The sequence below is a fragment of the Hyla sarda genome, chromosome 5, assembly GCF_029499605.1.
Source record: "Hyla sarda isolate aHylSar1 chromosome 5, aHylSar1.hap1, whole genome shotgun sequence".
Classification (NCBI taxonomy): domain Eukaryota; kingdom Metazoa; phylum Chordata; class Amphibia; order Anura; family Hylidae; genus Hyla; species Hyla sarda.
This window is the reverse complement of record NC_079193.1, coordinates 355,640,260-355,664,580: the sequence shown is the minus strand read 5'-3', so window position 1 is coordinate 355,664,580 and position 24,321 is coordinate 355,640,260. Positions and strand designations below refer to the sequence as shown.

The 24,321-nt window shown below is 44.5% G+C and overlaps 1 long non-coding RNA gene across 1 annotated transcript; it reads right to left on the bottom strand.

Annotated features, from left to right (window-relative positions):
• Positions 1 to 1,587: 1,587 nt before the first annotated feature.
• Positions 1,588 to 6,458, bottom strand: LOC130274393 (uncharacterized). Its single transcript, XR_008844356.1, has 3 exons — positions 6,300 to 6,458; positions 2,886 to 3,020; positions 1,588 to 2,632 (listed from the first exon to the last, which is right to left on the bottom strand). It is a non-coding gene; the product is annotated as an uncharacterized LOC130274393 (long non-coding RNA).
• Positions 6,459 to 24,321: the final 17,863 nt, after the last annotated feature.

The following is a 24,321-nucleotide window of genomic DNA, read 5'->3' as shown; positions in this document are numbered from 1 at the left end:
GACCTCCGCAATTTTCAAGTACGTTTACTAGGCCAAAGTCTTGCGGCCTCGGCCTATACCACAGCGGTTATATATATATATATATAATTCCCTGCTACTATCCGCAAGATCACTGGACCTAAACGCACCCCTAAATCCAGCGGATCTATGCAACAGAATCTTCCTAAAGCTAAACTGAGCTTATCTGATCTCAACCAACTGTCAATCGCTGCTCAACTACAAATAGACTATGTTATCTGGACTGTTATTGCTATTGCCTGCTTCAGAAAATTCTCAGTAAAAGTTCCTGCAAGTTTTCAGTTGACAGTGGTTGTGGACAATCCATTTATTTCGCACTCACCTATCGCTCTTGGGAAGGGTGGTGATAGGCCCTAGCAACATTGCAGTATTTAACCCTCACCCTGGTGTCACGAGTGACAAGGGTTAACAGCGCCCTTTATAATCCAGAACAGCAACACCCCAACTACCCAACATACCCCACCAAGGCACCACACTTATATATAAAATTTAGTTTATTTTGTGTGTAGGGGTGGCTCAGGGATTTGGTATAATAGGGGCAGAAGTGTGACCAACAGCAGAGCATCACCACCATGCCATGTAGCTGTAGAGGATGAGAAATCTGGACAGCTGGTTCAACATCATATTGTCAGACTCTTCCTCCTCCTGAGATGACCGATAACTTGTCTACCATCCCACAAGGGCCACATTATTCTTCAAAACCACTCAACCCCCTGAAGTCAGTGACAAATTTTACTTGCTGCTGCTGCTACCACCACCAGGCACCTGGCTGCTGCTGCTACCACCACCAGGCACCTGGCTGCTGCTGCTGCTACCTGTACTAGTGCTGATACCTGTACTAGTGCTGATACTTACACCAACATTCTGGCAGAAGACATGGCAGGTGTGTTCTGTCCTCTACCCCCTCCAACAATTTCTTTACCAGATATATTTTTATATTTAAAAAAAAAGATTTGGAAATATTTTTATTTTTTCAGGGGGATTTTTCCACTCACCTACTAGTCACGTGGCAGAGAAACTGCCAGTCAACTTTCACTCTCAACGATTTTAATGCATGCTATTCTACGTTCACTCCAATGCTTTCAATGGGTATTTATGTTACACACAGGTAAAAAAGCTTTATGTTATATTAAACCTACAAAATACATGTACATTGGTGTAAGATGCCTATTCCACACTGACTCTCAATGCTTTTAATATTTAACCCAGGTAGACATCATATGAAGCCATGCAGGAAAGAGCTTCCTCAGTTCAGTGTGAGATGAGCTATGATTGGCTAAGGCTGCACACACACACCCTCTTCCCCCCCCCCTCCCCTCAGCACTCCAGACTGCATTTCCTGAATTTGGACTTCTGCCAGGTCAGCAGGAGTCCAAAGTCTGTACAAGAGATTGGGGGGAAATGTGCTCTGGACAAGTAGGGAGACACCTAGTGGCAGATTTTTTTAAACACAAATAAAACATATAAAACCAAATTTTTTAAAACAAAGTACACTAGAAAGATTTTTTATTTACTACATTATAAAGAGTGCAATAGCAATAAATAATTTTAATGACAGTGCCCATTTAACTTGCTAGGTATTGTAATGTGATAGTTTTCATGGGCTTGTTCTGCAGTGACACTGCTGCAAATTGTAGTGCACCAACTGGACACAAGAATTCAGGTGGCAGGTCACTGTCTGAGGTCAGGCCACTGCTTAATGCTTTGCTTAATTTGCTTTCTATTAAATTTAGGCTTTCTAGGCTTTCTAGTATCAGTAGTTTCTCTGTGCACTGACTCTCTCCCAGCTTTCTCTACAATATAACGGCTGCAATGCAGTGCAAAGGATTATATCAGCCTCTCAAACCCACCCCTGTGCTGAATCCTAATTGGCCTGGGAGCTGTATGACATATAATGCAAGCAATGATTGTGATCTTGCTACCTGCAAGGTATGTCGGGCTACCCTGACGTCATTTCAGTGTTCCTAGTGCTTCCTCCATTTATTCAGGTACCAAAACGCCATATATATTCCTCAATTCGTCTGCTATCATAACCTCCATTGCCAGGCTTCCACGAGCCGACCTTGTCAATGTTCGAAAGCCTGGCGAGTCTCTGTCACCCCAAAGTTATGAGTGAGACTGTGTTGTCCGGTCTTGGCTAGCTCATCTCTAATCCTAGACACCAGACTGCACACTTTACTGTGAGGAATAATGTGAAAGTGTAATCGTCTATCTGTTTCACAAACACTTTGAACATGTGGTGGTGAAAGTCCCTACCGGTATGGTTGTTATTCCTGGCCTTCAATGTATCCTGTTCCCTCCATGTTCCCTCCATGAACCTTCTTCGTAGTCAGATTGTATTTTTTGTTCAAACAAAAGTAGACAGGGAGTTCAGACCCCCACCGGAGGTTACACTGCTTTGTGATTGCTGAATTGTTGTATCAATCGGCAGGAAAGGCAAAATAAGACACAACTGGCAATTACCCCATGGGGTGGAGAATTTCTTTTTAGTCCTTCATCAGAATCACTGGATTCCATTGTCAATAAGTTTTCTTCGAAAGCTACTGATGTTGATTAATTTCGTCTTGATACTTTCCCACAGGAATAATTAAAGATGTGTTCTATGTAAAGTATCCTAAAATGATGAAGAATAAATCCTTTACTCCCATGTATAGAGTAGCTCTGACCATGAACAATAAAATTAAAAAAATATTTCTTTGGCCAAGATATTCATATAAGATAACCATCTGCTGAAGGCTTTGACCAGACAATAAAATAAACAGTTTCACCTATTTCTAATTGAAGTTTGACACAACCATCTGTTCAGATCAAAGAGGTTTATAAAAAATAAAAAAATTTTTATTATTCTGTACGTTAGAAGGGCATACCTGCTTGTAGCTTCCTGTACCTGTCACCATATTTGGGACCCAGTAGACCTTCACCATTCATCCTCTCTCAATAATTCCAGAAACTTTAGTGGATGGGGCTGCTCTGCTTGGCTGCACAAGGAGGTGATCCAGGTCCTAGTATGGAATAGGGGCAATAAAAACTTCACTGACCACTGATCGTATGGATGTCACATCCAGTGGTTAAATGACCACATCATCCAGTGGTTCACCACTCTATACAAAAAGAATTAGAGCTATAAGTCAATGAAAACTTTATATTTGTGTTGCGTATGCTGTAATTACATGAAGAGTCTAGTAGATGGTGAACTTCACAAGCAAATGAACTGAGCAGTGTCTAAAGCTGGGGAAGGAAGAGTTTTTGTATACATGCTTGTGGCCATCTTCGGTTTTTCTGTTCCAGTAGAGCCAAAAAAGAGAGAGGACACAGAGGAAGCAGCTTACCAGGATCTGGCCTGGAGAGGAATCTGCTGGCAAGTTGATCCCTGAGATCCAGAGCTGGTTACAGGAGCAGTAAAGAGAAAGAAAAGCTGTACTGACCTGATTACAGCCTGTGTAAGGGTAAGCCTGAAGTCCTTCTTCTCTGTTCCACAATAGAGCATCCTGAAATTCTATACTAATAATAAGACCTTAAGATCAGTTTGTGGACATTTTGAGAGTACCAAGTACCTCTTTGGAGCAAGACTTTGTACAGTCCCAATCTATTAAATGTGCAAACTCTAAAGGTACCAAACAGCCGCTTTGTACCCAACAACCTTACTGTTGTTATTTTATGCACGGTTGTTTTCCTTTATGCAATACAAAGTTAGTTTTGAGTTAGCATTGTGTCAGTCTTATTAATCTTTCAGGGATGTTCCCTATGGAACCCAAAGTATGATTAAAGTAGAGCCCGGCACTCACCAAGTCTGCTTGAAAAAGTAGAATAATTATTTACACCACAAGGTAATAAACAGGATGCGTTTCGGCACAAACCCTTCCTCTGCTGTCTCGACGAAATGCGTCCTGTTTATTATCTTATGATGTAACTAAATCTTCTACTTCTTCAAGCAGACTTGGTGAGTGCTGGCTCTACTTTAATTATACTTTGGACTTGTTTGCCACGTGCACCACTACCAACCACGGAAGTGCCGACTTATTTCTCCTCTAGGAAACCCCATACCCATAATGGGTAGAAGAACTGCCACATAAATGTACCCCAGCTCCCAGATAGCAAAGGGTCAGGATTGACCTGCCAAATGCAAAGAGACAACAAGAGTAAGGGCTATAGGCAGACACCCCAAAAACCCAGTTACATCAGTATTAACAACATGTCAAACAAGGCTTCATTATTACATGTGCCTGCACGTTTCCATTGAGGGTCACTAATTTTTTATATTAGTAAGTTGCACGTATATACTGGCAAGTTGTGCCATGTGCATTAAACAGCTCTTTTACATATCAAAGGAGCAATCATTAAATTCTTATTTTTATTGGTCATGTCAGGACAGTCAGTGGCAATAAGTCTTTGTGTACAGATCTATTAGGTAATTTAACAATGACTGCAAAAAGGTCATTGCTGGTCAATAAAGAAAGAGAAGATGAGAGTAGAGCCCAAGGGTATAGAGCATGGTGAATGATCCATCACGTTCTGCTGTAATGTGACTCCTTCGGCGCACTCTCCCTTTCATGTCTATGGGAGTTATGGCTGTAAAGCTCATGTTCAGTCATAATGGATCTTAATGAAACTTCCCACTGACTTCAGAAGACTAAAAGGATCAACAACGTCCCCTGGTGTGAGCTGTCTGTCTGGACAATGTTGGTTTTTCGTTATGTCTCTGCACAATGAAAACAAAGACATTGATGTGTGGGAGATACCAGTCGAAATGGACATTCAAGGCTGTAGGATTTTAGGTGGGTTTTTAAAAGGAAAATAGAATAGTCATCAGCGCTGAATCAAAACTGGTTTTGAGATATCCAAAGATATATTGAAACTGGATCCCACCTTTCTTACATAAAGGGATTGATTGCTTTGAGGTCCCCAATCATTAGCTGTGGTCAGAGTGTCCTCTGCTGTAACCATCTGCGCGAAAACTTATAATTTGCATACAACACCCCCAATGGAGAAATGAGGTATTACACCATTTCTGACTAAATCAATGGGCTGTCCATGTAATTTGTAGACATGCCTTCAGAATGATCAATGCTCTTTGTAGCAGATCTCTGCACTGAACAAAGTTAATTAAGTCCCACGTAGAACTTACAAAGCGTATTTCACTGTGTAAATACGCTGTGCAAGGTCCTATAGTGATAATATCCCATCAGCCATTTTTATACTTTTATACTTTGATACTGTAAATTGATATATTCCACATTATAGCCTGTCCTGCTTATTTGTTTTTAGGATCATTCCCAGTTCCCTATATATTGATCTTTGTATTGTTGTACTGCTTTATAATGAACTTTAATCTAAAGGGGTACTCCACCCCTAGGAGTTAGTATGTCTGATCACGGGGGGGGGGGGGGTCTGGCCACAGGGAGCCCCCACGATCTCCGGCCCGGTGCTAGTACACAGCCGTCACGCCTCCTCTCATAGACAAGAATGGAGGGGGCATGGAGCCTGTGTTGGCTGTCTTCTGGCATGGAGCGGAGTTCAGCCAGTGTACCGGATGACTGGGGTGCAGCGGAAGAGATCGCAGGGGTCCCCAGCGGCTGGACCCCCGTGATCAGACATGTTATCCCCTATGCTTAGGGATAAGATGTCTAGCAGCGGAGTACCCTTTTTATATTGCAAAATAAAACAATATTTTTTATCAGAATAATGCTCTTTTTCTCTTGCTGTCCTATGCATATGAGTCTAGTTCCATCTTAGAAGCAAGAGCATTTTACACTGCAACCAAAATCAAGTATTAAATTTCATTGTTTTTCCCAATGGGCCTTCTACAGTATACAGTACAATCCCACACTGCCATGTATAATATGGCACGAAAAGATGATCCTGTGACGCCCAGCTTTATGCATCTCCATTTGTCTCTACAGTAAACACACCAAAGAGCGATCCATTTCTCAACAGAAACAAATAGCTAGATGTAATCTCCAGGAAAAGTCACCTTCCATATTGGACAAGGGGTTAATACTTTCAGCTGTCTTATCTGGCAATACGAGTGCCCTATAGGAGGAACACTAAAGAAGTATGGAAGAGGAAACTGTAAACCACAAATGTAGTTCCCATGGAATCGGAGAGGGGCTGGGATTACTGGCGCTTGGTTCCAAGTCACTGAAAGCATATGGAGTAAGAATTGTTTTCATTCAGCCTTTCTGTCTGCATGAGATTTCTGAATATCAGAAATGAATGATCACCGCAGAGAAGGAAAAGTAACTTCTGGATAGGGCCCAAGTACAGATATTGAACAGACTCACCTTCTCTTGTATGAAGTGGATCTCTCTCCTTAAAGTGGTTACCGGAGCTAGCGGTTCACCCTCTGGCCAAACCACATCATATTTCTGGACACCGCTGTATCCTGACAGTACAAAAGCCTTACAAGCCCTTATTTCTGCCTGAGGAACAAAGTGACAGGAAACAATGGAGCATTATGTAAATCTCGGGAGATTTTATGGTCAAATATTTGATGCATCTAATAATTAAAAGCCTATTGAAAAGTCAAAATTGGTTGGAAGCCATAAAACACGTTATGAAAAATCTCCAAGTGAGTAGGTCCTATGGCCAGATGTATCTGGCCTACAGATTTGGATGGCAAGACCTTCACTCATACTTAGAATTTCTATAAGAGGAATAAGGGGGACACATTTTGAGCTCTTCTGACCATCAAACGGTGCAATAAATCCATGTTCTTTCAGTGACAAAAATGTACTTAAAAATTCACACCCTAGGTCAGTTTTAACAAATCTCATACACTTGCCTATTTATAATTTTTACATGTGCCACTTATGACATAAACTAAATATAAACCTTATTTATACCTTTAAATTATTCACTTCTAGGACAGGCAAATATCAAGAGGATTGGACATTTGTACAGTTGAGTCACGAAATGAGGTCTGGTCCAAAAGGATATCCTGGGCTAGGGGAGGTCTGTGACCCCTGGCCCTAGGGACCTGGTTTTGTTCCTGGTACACCTTATGCCTCGGAAGAGTCATTACCCTAAAAAGGGTGGCCCCACTCCAAAACTTTACCCTAAGGGCCCTGTCACCAGCCTAAGCACTATGGTGAGCCCAAGGCCAACTAAGGTCTTCCTTGACTACCTATCTGATACCTCCCCTAAAAATTAGGACCAGATCTCTCACAGATGCTTAGAACTCAACTAGTCAGACTGCGGAGGGAAAACAAAACACAGAAACCATGCAATAAAAAGGGGTGCTCATGTCACGGCATCCCGGCCAACAGTCCTAAATACACCTCTGATGCATGTATTCAAATATTTAAAACACACACACAGATATCTTCACATGATGCCCAAGGAAAAAACAGTTAAGTGTCCACAAACATGGCGTCTATTATCGAGTGCCAAATTACTGGTCCCCAGTGTGGTACACCCTCTCCTTACTCATCCCCAGCATCGTTTTGATTTACAATCCCCAACATGACTGCTGATCTCATTCTTGGTCTCCAGCCTGGCTGAAGATCTCATTCCTTGTCTTCAACATGGCTCTCCATTTCAGTTCTGGTCTCCAAGCGAGTCTTCCCATCTCCTTCCCGGTCCCCAGCATGGCTCCTCATCTCATTCCTGGTCTCCAGCATGGATCCCCTCTCATGCTCTCATTCATGGTGCCCAACATGCTACACCCTCTTATTCTTAAACCCCAACATGGCTTCCCCTCTCATTCCTGCAATCAGACATCTTATCCCCTAACCTTCGCATAGGGGATAAGGTGTCTAGGGGCAGAGTACCCCTTTATAGGGGTACTCCGTTGCCCCAGCATTTGGAAAGTTTTGTTCTGAATGCTGGTTGCAGGCAGCAATGGTTCGTGATGTCATGGCCACGCCCTTCATGGCGTCGCGCAACGCCCCCTCAATGCAAGTCTATGGGAGGGGGTGTGATGTCTCTCACGCCCCCTCCCATAGACTTGCATTGAGGGCGTGTGGCGTGACATCACGAGGGGCGTGGTCGTGACATCACGACCTCCTGCGCCTGCACCCAGCGTTCTTAAGGAAGGCCGGGTGCTGCACAGAGATCGCAGGGGTCCCAGCTGCGAGATCCCCATGATCAAACATCTTATACCCTATCATTTGAATAGGGCATAAAATTTATAGGGGCGGAGTATCCCTTTAAGTCCTTCAATATATACTGAGTATCTGGCCATACATGAGCACTGATCTTGCCACAGCATTAAAAGTGTTAAATAGTGAAGGTGGGAGGTTTTTTATTATGTGAGGGCTGAGTCGATGCATTACAGTTACAGTATGGCTTTGATCACATGAGTACAATGGCAGCGCTCATACAATCATAATAACAGCTATGGGTCACCGCTCATGAAGAGGATACTAGACATTGGATGCCAAGTTATTGATTTGTTTGGCATAGGACATGGGTCAACAAAATGCTGTAGCTATATGTCTACCCAATGCCCCTAAAATAAAAGTCCCTTTCATCAAAACATATATTACATTCGGTATAAAGAACTGTTGGATTGTTTAACTAACCGTGCCCAAATTTTTGAATTTTACATTAATTGAAAGTGATATTTTTTAATTTTAATTTTTATCCATTTTGGAAATATTTCACCCATACTCTAGTAAATGTTGATTCAGGTGAATTTGCCAAAGCCTGGCTTCAGGTCATATTTTTTGAAGGATGTGGTTACATTTCTGGGTTTGTGTTCCACAGCAGGGTTCCCCAAAAGTTATTCAGGTCATATTTGCACTTGTTTGAAGGATCAAAGAAAAGAAATGAAAAGTTATTTTGCAGGAAAAAGGTTGAAATATAGTACTACCTATAAGGGCATTAAAAAAGCAACCACGTAGCATTGAGTTACTTGTCTTCCAAATTTCATGGCTCTCCAGTTGTATTTCTAACAAGCGAAAGGGGTTGTTGGATGGGATACATCTTAAATTTTTCATAAAAAAAAAAAAGGCCAGACTGGGTTAACACAAAAATAAGCATTATTCACTTCTCTGATCCTTCACTGCTGCCGTTCCAACAACTCTCACTGATTCCAATTCTTGATATTCCCATTTCCCTTAAACTTTAAATGTATTTATCTGTAAATGTTTTTGTTTTTCAAAAGGTTTTTAATATTGAGAAGTCTTTGCAAAAACCTATACTGTTTGCCTTGGCCAAATTCCATTGTTTACTGTTTTTCCCTTTTTCTCTTAGTTTGGCAATTCAAATAGTTTTACTCATCCCACTTTTACAACAAATCTTTAGTTTTCCTATGTATTATACTTAATCTATTACATCACACATGTCCACCTTTCAAATTGTCATATCCTATGCAAAGAAAGTCTTCTCCAGGGGGAGGAGAACGCCTCCGTTTGAAGGATATTTTATGACTGATAATTCCGGTCATGGGCAATGGGTGCGACTCACTATGCCACCCAACAAACTTAGATTTGGGCCACTCTCAAGAGTGTTGTCTAGATTGTAGGTCTTCATAGTAGACAACACAGGTCTGTGATCAACAGTCCAGGCCATACACAAGAGAGGCAAGAGGTCCAGAGGATCAGGCAGAGACAGGGTCGGAATACAGGTCAACACAGGATAACCACGCTAGCTGGAACACCTTCACTGGGGAGCATGAGCAAACAAGGCAGAGCTGCCTCTTCTAGGTGGTGTTGAACAGACCTTTGGGTGCACATGCTGGACCTTCAATGGGCCAAAAAAGATCGCACGCTCTCTACTGTATGACTACCATTGAGGCGTTACAATCCTCCTGTCACGCTCAAGTTCAAAAGCTCTTTAAAGGGGTACTTCACTGGCCAGCATTTGGAAGTAAATGTTCCGAATGCTGTTTTCGCGCTGCAGGGGTCGGCCACGCCCCTTATGATGTCATGGTCCCACTCCCTCAATGCAAGTCAATGGGAGGGGGTGTGCATTGAGGGGGCGTGGCCGTGATGTCCCGAGGGGCGTGGCCGACCTCCGCAGCGTGAAAACTGCATTCAGAACATTTAGTTCCGAACGCTGGCCAGTGGAGTACCCCTTTAAGACATGAAGCAGGGAAACTAGCCACAATAGGATTTCCTAGAGAGCAAACTCTTTTCCTTTTGGAGGAGAACTACTTTGGATACTTTTCTCCCAAGAAGCAATGCATGGCCAAAAACATTCTTTATACCAGTCCAAGGAGAGACATTGTACCCTCAAACTCATAATAACTAAGAATCGAAAATTCTGGCTACCTGCATGCACCACCAGGGGGATATTACTGCATTAATATTGATACATCTTTCACTGAGCTAAATAATACTTTATCCACAAAATAGATTACAACTGGCACTACTTAATCAGGCTCCTAACTGGTTGTTTTCAGGAGTATGGGGATGAACACTTGTGAGGTGCTGGTAATGCACTGTATGGAGGTGCAAGGCCTAAAAGTCCACAGACATCCAATATTGCAAAGTAGAAAATGAAAAGGCTGCACTGATCAAGTCTTCATAAGGTGCTTTTTTCCATCCATAAACAGTGCGGGACACCACATGTGGGTGCTATACAGGGGTGACACGTGTTTTGCGCTTAGCCGCGCATCGTCTGGCAATCCCTGTCTTATTTACACCTCCCCTTACAACTCACCTGTAACTTCATTAGAAGATCCGGGTCATTCAGTTCTCTACATGCACCGCCCGTTCTTAGACTCACAGACGGTCCCTGCTTGACCTTTTCCCCCATGTCACGTGAGCCGGCTCACGTAAGCTCAGCCCAACCCACGGCCGAGGGACTCCCTTGACGAATGAGCAGTGCTGGCGTCACTGAGGTGCTGCACACGTGACTGGGAGTCTAGCCAACCAGGGACGCTGCTCTGTCCCATCAGCGTTGGCTGTCATTCGGACTTAGAACTAGTGATGAGCGGCCGGAGCAATATTCGATATATACATATTGACAATTATTCGCCCTATGTTCGCGAAATTTGCATATTCGCTATGGTCATTCACAATTTTTTTTCCATGCGAAAATTTGCATGGAAAATTCTCATAAAAATTTGCATGTAAAAAAAAAAAGAATATTCGTCATTACGAATATATAGCACCATACTCAAAATATTTGCGAAATTCGCATTACGAATATTCATGCTCAACACTACTTAGAACATGCCCCGGGGCAGATGAGTTGTAAGGGGAGGTATATATAAGACAGGCAGGGATTGCACTCACCATCCAAACGGTGTTTATTGATAGTTGTCAGGCATTACAAGCTGGTACAGGAGTGGAGGCGGGGGATGTAACCGGAACAGTCTGTTTCACGCTTCTACGGTGCTTCTTCCAGCCGGTATACTGGCTGGAAGAAGCGTCATAGTAGCGTGAAACAGACTGTCCCAGTTACATCCCCTATCTCCACTCCTGTACCAGCTTGTAATGCCTGACACCTATCAATAAACACTGTTTGGATGGTGAGTGCAATCCCTGTCTCTTTTGTTCACTACTGTTCATACATGCTATTGGATTGTTGCACCACCGTACCTTACGTCAGGATGCAGGAATTCCCAAGCTACCCACACAGTTTACTTGTTTCCGTTTGCCGTAATCTTGTAGTGTCGGACCACTTTTCCTCTCTCCCAGTGTATATAAGACAGGGATTTCAGGTAAGGACTCTGAGCCAGACGATGCCCGGCTAAGTGCTAAACACATGTCGCTCCTGTATAGCACCCGCATGTAGTGTCCCGCTCTGTTCATGGATGGAATAAAGCACCTTATTTAAAAATATTTGATCCCTTGCTGATTTTGTGAATTTTCCCACTGACAAAGAAATAATCAGTCTACAATTTTAATGGCCGATTTATATGAACAGTGAAAGACAGAATAACAACAAATGCATTTTAAATAAATGATTAATTGATTAGCATTTTAGTGAAATAAATATTTGATCTCCTAGCAATCAGCAAGATTTCTGGCTCCCAGGTGTATTGTATACAGTTAAGGAGATGAGATTAGGAGCACATTCTTAAAGTGACCAGTGCTCCTAATCTCATCTTGTTACCTGTATAAAAAAAACACCTGTCCACCACAGCAATCAATTCACCAGATTCCAAATTCACCACCATGGCCAAGATCAAAGAGCTGTCCAAGGATGTCAGGGACAAAATTATAGACTTACACAAGGCTGGAATGGGCTAGAAGACCATCGACAAGCAGCTTGGTGAGAAGTTTACAACAGTTGGTGCCATTATGCAAAAAACACACAATAATTGTCAATCTCCCTAGGTCAGAGGCTTCATACAAGATCTCACCTCATGGAGTTTTATGAGAATAGTGAGGAATCAGCCCAGAACTACAGTCAGTGTAGCTAAAAAAAAATTCACCTGAACAATTCCCTGGTGCTGCCTAAATGGTGACCCATCTAAACACATGATTGACTTATAGAGCATTTCCTTGATCCTAGTGTTGAGAAGGGACCAAAAAGCAGATGTTACGCCGAGCTCGCGGCGTTCCCCTCTCTGCAGCGCCCCGGTCAGACCCGCTGACCGGGAGCGCTGCACTGACATTGCCGGCGGGGATGCGATTCGCATAGCAGGACGCGCCCGCTCGCGAATCGCATCCCAAGTCACTTACCTGTCCCGGCCCCCCGGCTGTCATGTCCTGGCGCGCGCGGCTCCGCTCCTTAGGGCGCGCGCGCGCCAGCTCTCTAAGGTTTAAAGGGCCAGTGCACCAATGATTGGTGCCTGGCCCAATTAGCCTAATTAGCTTCCACCTGCTCCCTGGCTATATTACCTCACTTCCCCTGCACTTCCTTGCCGGATCTTGTTGCCTTGTGCCAGTGAAAGCGTTTAGTGTTGTCCAAAGTCTGTGTTCCAGATCTTCTGCTATCCACATTGACTACGAACCTTGCCGCCTGCCCCGACCTTCTGCTACGTCTGACCTTGCCTCTGCCTAGTCCTTCTGTCCCACGCCTTCTCAGCAGTCAGCGAGGTTGAGCCGTTGCCGGTGAATACGACCTGGTTGCTACCGCCGCAGCAAGACCATCCCGCTTTGCGGTGGGCTCTGGTGAATACCAGTAGCATCTTAGAACCGGTCCACCGACACGGTCTACGCCAATCCCTCGCTGACACAGAGGATCCACATCCAGCTAGCCGAATCATGACAGCAGAGATCAGAGGGGACCTGGTAGGCACTGGAGTGGCAATTTTATTTAAAAAAAAATAATGTATGCATGGTGTTAAATGGTGAACGTTCACTTTAGAGAGTGAACCCCCAAAAATGTAGATTTTACTGTCATTAAAAAGCTTATAAACACCTTTTTACAGTTTCTTGATACATCGTCCCATTCGAAATAGTAACTCCCATTATTAAAATTAGGTTCACGTCCATCTGACTGATTCCATGAATTATCAGACAAAAACTATACACCCTCCTATTTCAGGAATGGGAGAGTGTATCAAGAAGTTGCAAAAAGGTGGGTGATCAGGGCAAGAAAAACTATTAAATAATAATGCAATCTAATTTTGGGGTTTTGACCATAGGTCCTCTTTAAAGTGGTTATCCGCTGCTCAGCGTTCGGAAAAAACTGTTCCGAATGCTGGAGCCGGCGCCGGGAGCTCGTGACATCTTAGCCCCGCCCCTCATGATGTCATGCCCTGCCCCCTCAATGCAAGTCTATGGGAGGGGGCTTTGTCACGCCACCTCCCATAGACTTGCATTGAGGGGGCGGGATGTGATGTCATGAGGGGGCGGGGCTATGATGTCATGAGCTCCCGGCGGCGGCTCCAGTGTTGGGAACAGTTTGTTCCAAATGCTGAGCAGCACAGTATCCCTTTAAATTCATGTTCACACACAGTCATCATTTTGGGCCTCATTTTAGTCAGTATAAGTCAGAGTGAAACCAACACAGAAAATTTACTTTTTACAAATGAAATTGAAAATGTATCATGTCCCATCGGTTAATCCAACATGTTCCATAGTATTGAGCGGCGATTTCTCAACTTGATACCAGTAGCAGCAACGTAGTTGTAAAAAGTTTTCCCACCAAATATATTCAATATTTTCCATGTCTTTCTGCCTATAGTTGGTTATTTGTACAGTAATTTATTGCAGGCTAACAGCTTTGCCGATTTTTTTTTTTAGGAATTTGTAGACTAAACATGCAGCAGAACATGTGTGCAAACCTATTAAGTAGAACTTTTACTGCCCAGTTCTGGCGTATTACTACTGGGACCTCCGGCAGTCGTGTTTTACCTCGATTGCCCTTTTATGCATTATTAGTCACTTTAAGGTCTGATGGTTGTTACCTGATAGCGCTAATAAATATTCGTGTTATTACTTGAAACAGACCGTAGAATTATGATTACAATATTCCCGTTGGGGACGGACATCGATTAGATATGAGCCAGAAGTTATTTATTTAATAAAGGGTACCTTTCATCAAAAAAACTTTTGATATATTATAGATTAATGTATGCAGAATAACTTTCCAATTGCATGTTATTATAAAAATATGCTTCTTTCTATTTAATTTTCAACTTTGAAAAAATTACCACTAGGTGTCTCCCTACCAGTCCTGGCCGCAAGCCCTTTTTATAGATTTCAGACTCATGCTGGAGTCCTAAATCTCAGACTGCAGCTGGGACACAGACAAGCTCAGCACTGCTCCCTGCCTGTCAATCATAGCACAGCAGGCATACTCCTGACTCTGCCTTACTGCATGCCCTCATTCATTTTACTATCTGAGCTCCCATCTTTCTTCTCTCTGCACAAGCAGTTGAAAACAGAGAGGAGAAGATTCAGAGCTGCCAGCTGATGTGTTCGCGGCCTCTATGCTGGGCCACACCCCCTTCCTCTCTCACACTAGGATGGCTAAATGAGCAGCCAAGAAGGCAATAAAATAGGTAGAAAGAGGGGGTTTTGAATGAAAAAAAACCCCACAGGGATAGTGTCAATGAAAGTCAGGTATAGATGGGGAGAGTTTAGAACATGATGGGTACTCTTTAATATGTAGATTTTGCAGCCATATTCCTAGGACGCAGTACCTCTTTGATAGAGTATGAAGTCATAGTACATGCGTCTATATAACATTAGTCATATAGGGGAACAGTAGACCCCAAAGACTTCCATGGTGCTGTATAACAATACAACTCAAAGATTGCCCAGGCTCGTAACTTGACCACGTGCATAAGCCTGAAAACCTCATGTAGAAGATTATATTATGGCTCTGTATCATCTTCATATGAGAAAAACATCAATGGAGAAAAATATCCAGGGTTGCACTCCTATATCAGGTGTGGTGCTGTGTGGCGGCTGGTGGGGTTGTGTCTGTGGGGTGGGGTGGCCTAGAGCCTGGGGCTAGGTTGGACAGCATTGGGGCTGCTTTGCCACTGGGCCGCTCCCCCTATGGGCAATGGCGTCACGGCAGTGGTGGTCATTTTCTCTTACTGGGATTTTGCCTTATGATAAAAATGTTGCATGATCCTTTGTTTGTAATTTTTCCACCAAAGAAGTCAATAGCATCACATTTTTCCTCTTTATAGCCATGCATCTCCTGGCCTCCAGACACAGCGTTCTGTCACTGCTATTCTGTACATTATCGATGCCTGACCATGTCTATCTGTTGGCTGCCTGTCCTGACCTCCTGACTATTTACCACGGCCAGTTCTAGGACAGTATAACTAGACTTCAGAATTTCAGAGCTTTCTACTGTCTGTTAATACCCAAGGGATCAACATCTGTCAAGGTAGGAATCATGTCACTATAGGTATGTCCATGTGCATATGGTAGCTGTAGCTATGTGAAGTGTGGAGTTAAAATAAATGATACAGCCATATTAAATTGATGGCCTACCCTCAGGATAAGCCTTAAATATTCAGATGTTTTAAGGGGCAGTGATGCTTGTGTGAGTACTGTAGTATTGTCCCATTTAAGTGAATGGGGAAAAGATGCACTAACTCTCCCCTACTAATAGCACTATGAAGTAATAGTACTGGAGGTGCCGGGGATCAGACTTCCATCAATCTAATATTGATGGCCTATCCTGAATGCAGTCCATCAATTTTTTATGGCTGGAAAATCCCCCTTAACATTCACACTGGTGCTGGAGTAGGCCCTAAGGACAACATAAAAATATACCAGCATTATTAAAGAAACTTAAAGGTAGAGGAAGTAGAGGCCCTATTATGATGATGAGTATGTTACAGGGTATCCCAGTACTTGGACCTCTTCAATCTATAAGGAATTTGAGTATGTATGTAAGTACTGTATGTAATTCCCCCAGAGCACCACGACAGGAGAAATGAAGCATTACACTGTTCTTATCAAAGGGAAACTGGAATCTGGTTTACACGCACTAAACCCAATACACAGGGTTATAGTGCAGATGAACTGGATTACAATCCTTACCTGGATCTACGGTCTAGTTATGTGGCATATCGGAGCAGAGAGGACGGAGGCATGGATGCTGGGTATGCTGGGTCCCATCTCCATTGTGCAAAGCCGTCCATTTTCAGATTACCATGTGGCTAATACACCCTATGTCTCCAGAACCGAACCAAAGATCCAGGTAAGTGATACCTCATTGTAAACGGGTTCAACTGCACTATAAACCTGTGTATTGAATGAATGTGCCTGGTCCTCCAGAATATGAGACACTTTTTGTAGCTGCTCTCTAATCCAGTCAATAGATGAGGCCCCCAACTCCTTTATCAAAATCAAATTTTCTAAATTATCTTCCACATTTTTCAGTTTCAGTTTTTTATATTTCATTGACTTCCATCAAGTCATGCTGATCACTAGAGATGAGCGAATCGAAGTTGAGGAACCCGAATTCATTACGAATTTCATGAAAAATTCGATTCGCAATGAATATCGCCGCGATTCTATCGCACAAATCGCTTCATTAAACTACATTTTACAGCGTTCCAGGCTTTTGGTGACCTAAGATGGCGGATCCACATGTGAGTACATGGGGCAGGGGATTATGGGAGGGCGGGAAACAGCGGCAGGAATGAAGGTAGGCGGGCTGACCCTGAATCACATGTGAGATGCAGCCTATCAGTGTTCACTGACCCCTGTGATGTCACAGCCCCTATGTAATCAGCGGCCATCTTGCCTCTCTTCATTTCATCTATGCACTCAGATGGAGAGGGCGGGACTGCGTGTGTGTGAATAGCTCATACCACAGCGTTACACTGCAACTGCTAGTCACATCAGCATTAGGGAAAGGCAGGAGTGCAGAGTGCTGTGCTGTTACACTGAGAAGGATCATTGATTGCTAAACCTCCTATTCACGTTATTGAGCATTGCAGCAGAGAGGGGCAGATAGCTGTCAGCTGCCTCATACTGATCTCAGAGCTGCCTGAACTTTCTGAAGCGTCTTATCTCCTCATTTTTCAGCCCAATTGAGTTTATTTTTATTTGCTCCACAAAACTTCTGCTGCTCAGAATTGTGTGACAGAGTGCAATTTAGGGTTTAATCCCAGGATTTTTTTTTTGTGGTGCTGCACTGTTGGGTCCTGCTGCTATTCAGAAATATGTGATTGTTCAGTGGACTGTAGTGCATTTGTACCATTTTGTACCTGTTAATCTGTCAAGGGGCTACATACTGCGCAAGTCCAAAAAATACTATTCACCGGCTGTTTTTTTTTTTAAACAGTTTTTTATGCATATAGTTACGCATATATAACTGCCCTCATCAGTGCATACCGCATAGGTACATGCAAGTATTGTACCATTTAGTACCTGTTAAGCTGTCAAGGTGCTCCATACCGTCAAAGTCCAAACAATAGTATCCACCGGCTGGTGTTTTACAAAAATACCAATTTTTTTTCTGCTAATAGTTAGGCATATTACTGCCCTCATCAGTGCATACCGCATAGGTACATCCAAGTATTGTACCATTTAGTAGCTGTCAAGGTGCTCCAAACTGTCAAAGTCCAAATAATAGTATCCACCGGCTGGTGTTTTACAAAAATACAGAGGTTTTTTTTCTAATAGTTAGGTATATTACTGCCCTCATCAGTGCATACCCCATACGTACATCCAAGTACTGTACCATTTAGTAGCTGTCAAGGTGCTCCAAACCGTCAAAGTCCAAACAAGAGTATCCACCGGCTGGTGTTTTACAAAAATACAGAGTTTTTTCTGCTAATAGGCCCTCATCAGTGCATGCCGCATAGGTACATCCAAGTATTGTACCATTTAGTACCTGTTAAGCTGTCAAGGTGCTCCAAACCGTCAAAGTCCAAACAATAGTATCCACCGGCTGGTGTTTTACAAAAATACAGAGTTTTTTCTGCTAATAGTTAGGCATATTACTGCCCTCATCAGTGCATACCGCATACGTACATCCAAGTATTGTACCATTTAGTACCTGCACAGAGGAGTGGCAGAGGTCTAAATACTTCAGGCAGAGTTGGCAGCAGACTTGGGACAATACTTGTCTTTTACGGCTCACTGGGTAAATGTGGTTCCTGCACAGCCACAACAGCAACTTGGACAGGTCACACCGCTTCCTCCTCCACGCTCTCGCTCCCAGGCAGTTGGTCCTGTTACAGTGTGCAAAGCCGCCTCCTCATGCTCCACCGAGTCCTCGGCCTCCACTGCACGTCCAAATCTCGGTGGCCATTCATCGTACCATGTGTGTAGAGCACGGCGGTGTCAAGCTGTTCTTCACATGGTTTGCCTTGGCGAACGGAGTCACACAGGGGAGGAACTGCTAAAGTTCATTCGTAAAGAATTCTGAGTATGGCTTATTCCACCAAATCTGGAAATGGGAACCTTGGTGACAGACAACGGGAAGAACATCGTGTCTGCGCTGCGACAAGGAAGTGTGAAACATGCGCCCTGCATGGCACACGTGTTGAATCTGGTTGTCAAGCACTTCCTCAAGTCTTCACCCCATTTGCAAAACATCCTGAAAATGGCAAGGAAACTGTGCATGCACTTCAGCCACTCGTACACCGCCAAGCACACCTTCCTTGAGCTGCAGCGTCAGAACGGTATCCCACAACATAGTCTTATTTGTGACATTGACACACGTTGGAATTCCACCCTCCATATGTTGGAACGACTATACGAACAAAGAAAAGCCATCACCGATTTCTTGATGATCCAAGCAGATAGGGGAACTCCCCTGTGTAACTTCAATGTGAACCAGTGACACCTGCCGTTTGCTGAGGCCCTTTGAGGAAGCCACATTATTTGTGAGTCGCCTGGATTACGCCATGAACGACGTAATTCCACTCCTACATTTCCTACAACAAATGATTGAAACCATGGCTGGTCACGGCAATGGAGACGTTGCGCCTACATCTCAAGGCTACATGAGCCCTGTGGGGGCTGAACTGGAGGAGGAGGATGATGAGGGGCAGAGCGGAGCACAGTTTAGGTTGGATGAGATGGCCGGTGTTTCTAGTCTTCTGACAGGAGAGGAGAAGCAGGAGCAGCCAGAGGAGCTGGAGGGTTATGAGGAAGTTGAGACAGAGGACCCAGATACACCGCGGCAGTATGCAGTGGAGATGGAGGCAGGTAGTCCCTCCGAGTCACTGGCACAAATGGCACGATGCATGCTCAGTTGCTTGCGTAGTGACCCCCGAATTGTCAAAATTCATCAGCGGGATGACTTCTGGATCTCCACCTTATTAGACCCTCGCTACTGTCCCAAAATGGGGGCCTTTTTTACACCCACTGAGAGGGAGGACCAACTGACCTACTACAGAGAGATTCTATGTGGTCAGTTGGCTGATGCCTATCGGCCACATAGTCCATCCCCTCGCAGGTCTGACTCGGGGGGCCCTCTGCGCTCACCTTCCACTGCCATGGTTGCTGGGGAGGGGAGGGGTGGGAGCAGCAGTACCAGCTCAATCAGCAGAAGCCTGAGTCTACAGTCGCTGATGAGTAGCTTTCTTCACCCGCATAGTGAAGCAACTCATCAGCAGCAGGTAGACATGGAGCAGGGCCTGAACCAGCAGGTGGTGGCATACCTTGACATGGCCATGCCAACAACCATTGAAGATCCGCTGGACTTCTGGGCAGCAAAACTTGATTTATGGCCACAACTAGCAGAGTTTGCCCTGGAAAAGCTGTCCTGCCCGGCCAGTAGTGTGCCATCAGAGCGGGTGTTTAGTGCGGCCGGGGCCATATTCACCCCAAGGCGAACTCGTCTGTCCACTAAAAATGTGGAGAGACTGACGTTTGTCAAGATGAATCAGGGATTGATCAGCCAGGATTTCCAGCCACCAATGCCAGATGCCTCAGAGTAAATTGACCAAGCTGCTACACCAACATTTCCCAATTATGGTTGGTTATGAAACCCTCTTGGGTTATCAATTAGGGTTATGGAACCCCCTTTGGTACTGCGATTGCCTGCTCCTGGCTCATCCTGTGTCTTTCAGGAACTACTTGCCTCACTGATGCTTCTGGCCTTGGGCCTTTAATTTTTGGATGTTTAGCAGTAGCTAAATATATGCTTAATGCAAATGTCAACATTGATCTTTAAATGTAAGGCGTTATGAAACCCTCTTGGGTACTGCGAATGCCTGCTCCATACTCATTCGGTGTCTTACAGGAACTACTTGCCTCCCTGCCCTCAGGCCTTGGGCGTTCAATTTCTGGATGTTTAGCAGTAGCTAAATACATGCTTAATGCAAATTTCAACATTGACTTTTAAATGTAAGGGAATGGTTATGAAACCCTCTTGGGTACTGCGAATGACTGCTCCTGACTCCTTCTGTGTCTTTCAGGAAATAATTGCCTCCCTGATGCCTCAGGCCTTGGGCCTTAAACTTTTGGAAGTTTAGCAGTAGCTAATACATGCTTAATGCTAATTTCAACAATGATAAATTCTCGGCGCTCTGCTAGGGCCTTCTCCTACCCCGCTGGGGCCGATCCGAGGACCTCACTAAACCATCCAATCGGTGGTAGAGACATGCGGTGTGTACAAAGGGCAGGGACATAATGAACCCAAGCTTAGGACTGGCGCTTAGTTGTGATTCTTCTTTCCTGGCAAATAATTGCAATCTCTGATCCCTATCGCGAAGGGGGTTCAGCGGGTTACCCGCACCTGTCGGTGAAAGATAGACACACGCTGGTCCGTTCAGTGTAGCGTGCGTGCAGCCCCGGACATCTGAGGGCATAACACACCTGTTATTGCACGATCTCGCGAGTGATCGTGCAATATAAGGGGTTATTAAAGCCTCTTGGGTACTGCTGATGCCTACTCCTTACTGCTCCTGTGTCTTTCAGGAAGTACTTGACCTCCTGATGCTTCTGGGCTTGGGCCTTTAATTTTAGGATTTTTGAAATACATACATACATGCTTAATTAAAATTTCAACATTTATGGTGCAATGTATGGGGTTATTAAACACTCTTGGGTAGTGTTTTTTTCAAATTTTCTGATAATTATCACAATAATAAACTTGAATTTTCCACAATAATAACCATTACACCATTGAACGATTGTTGTGTGTTATTTTTTAAGTAAAATTTTCAAAAAAAATATGCAGAGGGATGAACTCTGCTTCATTATTTCATAAAAAATTATTTTATAGAAGAATGTATTTTGGTGGTCCACCGTCCTGCATTATAGAGTCTTCTGGACTCTTGGATATGCGCTTGTTCTTAAACAAAGGTACAAAAACCAAAAATGGCCGGTCAGGGCTATGGAGACATTGCGCCTACATCGCACGGCCACATGAGCCCTGTGGGTGCTTGTGAGATTAGGTCCTTTGTACCCACACGGCTGGGTCCGGGACACAAATTTTGATTTAAATTTCAAATAAAAAAATCACACATTTCAATGGTCTCCTCATGCTGCAGCCAACTCCAGGCTGTGTCATTCTGGTAATATATAGAGAGCACTCGCTGTCCTAAATTTTCGTTAAAATTTTTCGTCAAAAATGTTTGTCTTTTTTATTAGGGATTGTGAAGCTTTGGTGCATACTCATGCATCAGCCAACTCCAGCCTGTGTCATTCAGGCAATATATGGTTTACTGATGGCGCTGCTGGGCCTGGGTCTGGGAATTTCAAATTTTCTCATAGGTAGCACCCGCTATCCATAAGTCTTCTTCATAAATTTCTACAATTGTTGTGTTTTTTTTTGAGGGATTGTGATGCCCTAGTGTGTACTCATGCATCAGCCAACTCCAGGGTGTGTCATTCATGCAACATATAGGTAGCACCCGATGTCCTAAATATTCTTAACCTCTTCAGGACCGAGGGCGTATCCATACACCCGTGGGAAATCCGGTCCCCACCGCTAGCCGGTTGGGGACCGGAGCCGGATGCCTGCTGAACTCATTCAGCAGGCACCCTGGCACATCGCCCAGGGGGGTCCTGAGACCCCCCCATGTCGGCGATCGGAGAAAATCGTATGTCAATTTAGACATGCGATTTTTTCCAATTCCGGGCTGATCGGGTCTCTGGTGACCCGATCACCCGGAAAATAGGGCTGATCGGAGCTGTCAGCAACAGCCCCGATCAGCCTAAAGGATAGGAGTGAGGTCGCAAAGCTGCGATCTCCTCCTATCCCCTGCCATTACTCAGAACGGAGTTCTGACCAATGGCAGTGCAGGACAGGGGGTTGCCATGGCAGCCTCCCGTTCTGCCCGCCCCTGAATGTCGAGGGGCTCTGGGAAGAATATGGAGGCCGTACCTGCAGGAGAAGATGCCTGGAGACCTGGGATCTTCGCTGGAGCCTGCTGGATCTTTGCTCAGGTAGGGCATCGACAGTGGGGGGGGGGGGGGGGGGGAATTGAAAGTGAAAGTAAATCGATCTTTACTGTGGCAACCACTAGGGGGGCCAAACTGCAACTCCCAGCATGCCCAGACAGCCAAAGGCTGTCTGGGCATGCTGGGAGTTGTAGTTTTGCAACATCTGGAGGGTCACAGTTTGGAGACCACTGTTACAGTGGTGCCCAAACAATAGGCCTTCAGATGTTGTCAAACTACAACTCTTAGCATGCCTCGACTGCCCAGCATGCTGGGAGTTGTAGTTCTGTAACATCTGTCCCTTCAGATTTAGCAATTTTCATGACATTTTTGAAAATTGCTGCTCTACTTTGAAGCCCTCTAATTTTTTCAAAAAGCAAAAGTATGTCCATTTTGTGATGCCAACATAAAGTGGACATATTGTATTTGTGAAGAAAAATAAAATTTATTTGAAATATCCATTTTCCTTACAATTAGAGAGCTTCAAAAATATAAAAATGCAACATTTTCTAAATTTTCATGAAATTTTGGGATTTTTCACCAAAAAAGGATGCAATTAACGCCGAAAATTTACCACCAAAATAAAGTAGAATATGTCACGAAAAAACAATCTCACAATCAGAATATTCGGCAAAAGCGTTTTCGCGTTATTAATTCGTAAAGTGACGGTGGTCATAATTGCGAAAAAGGGCTCAGTCCTTAAGGTGAAAAAGGGCTGCGTCCTTAAGGGGTTAAAATTATTTTAAAAATTGTTGTTTTTTCTTTGGGATTCTGAAGCCCTGGTGTGTACTCAATGCTGCTTCCTGCTACACTCTGTCAGCCCGTTGGTCCTGCGACAGTGTGCTACTCCGCCTCCACATCCTCCTCTGTGTCTTAAAGGAGTAGTCCAGTGGTGATTCAGTGGTGAGCAACTTATCCCCTATCCTAAGGATAGGGGATAAGTTGCAGATCGCGGGGGGTCCGACCGCTGGGGCCCCCTGCGATCTCCTGTACGGAGCCCCGACAGCCCGCGGGAAGGGGGCATGTCGACCTCCGCACGAGGCGGCGGCCGACACGCCCCCTCAATACAATTCTATGGCAGAGCCGAAGCGCTGCCTTCGGCAATCTCCGGCTCTGCCATAGAGATGTATTGAGGGGGCGTGTCGGCTGCCGCCTCGTGCGGGGGTCGACACCCGCTATCTCGGCGGAGAGCCGGGGCCCCGTACAGAGAGATCGCCCCAGCGGTCGGACCCCCCGCGATCTCAAACTTATCCCCTATCCTTAGGATAGGGGATAAGTTTTTCACCACTGGACTACCCCTTTAAGCCTCCACTACCCGGACAAGTCTCAGTGGCCCTTCCATGTGTGCAGGTCACGGCGGTGTCACGCTGTTCTTCACATGGTTTGCCTTGGCGAAAAGTCTTGGAAACAATGGCCTGTCAGGGCAATGGAGACGTTTCGCCTAAATCTCGCGGCCACATGAGCCCTGTGGGGGCTCGTTGGATTTGGTTCTTCGTACCCACACGCTGGGGTCCGGGACACGCAAAGGTTAATTTAAATTTCAAATAAAAAAATGATGGCACTGCTGGGCCTGGGTCTGTTAATTTAAAATTTTCTCATGGGTAGCACCAAAATCTTTTTCAAAAATTTCTAAAATTGTGGT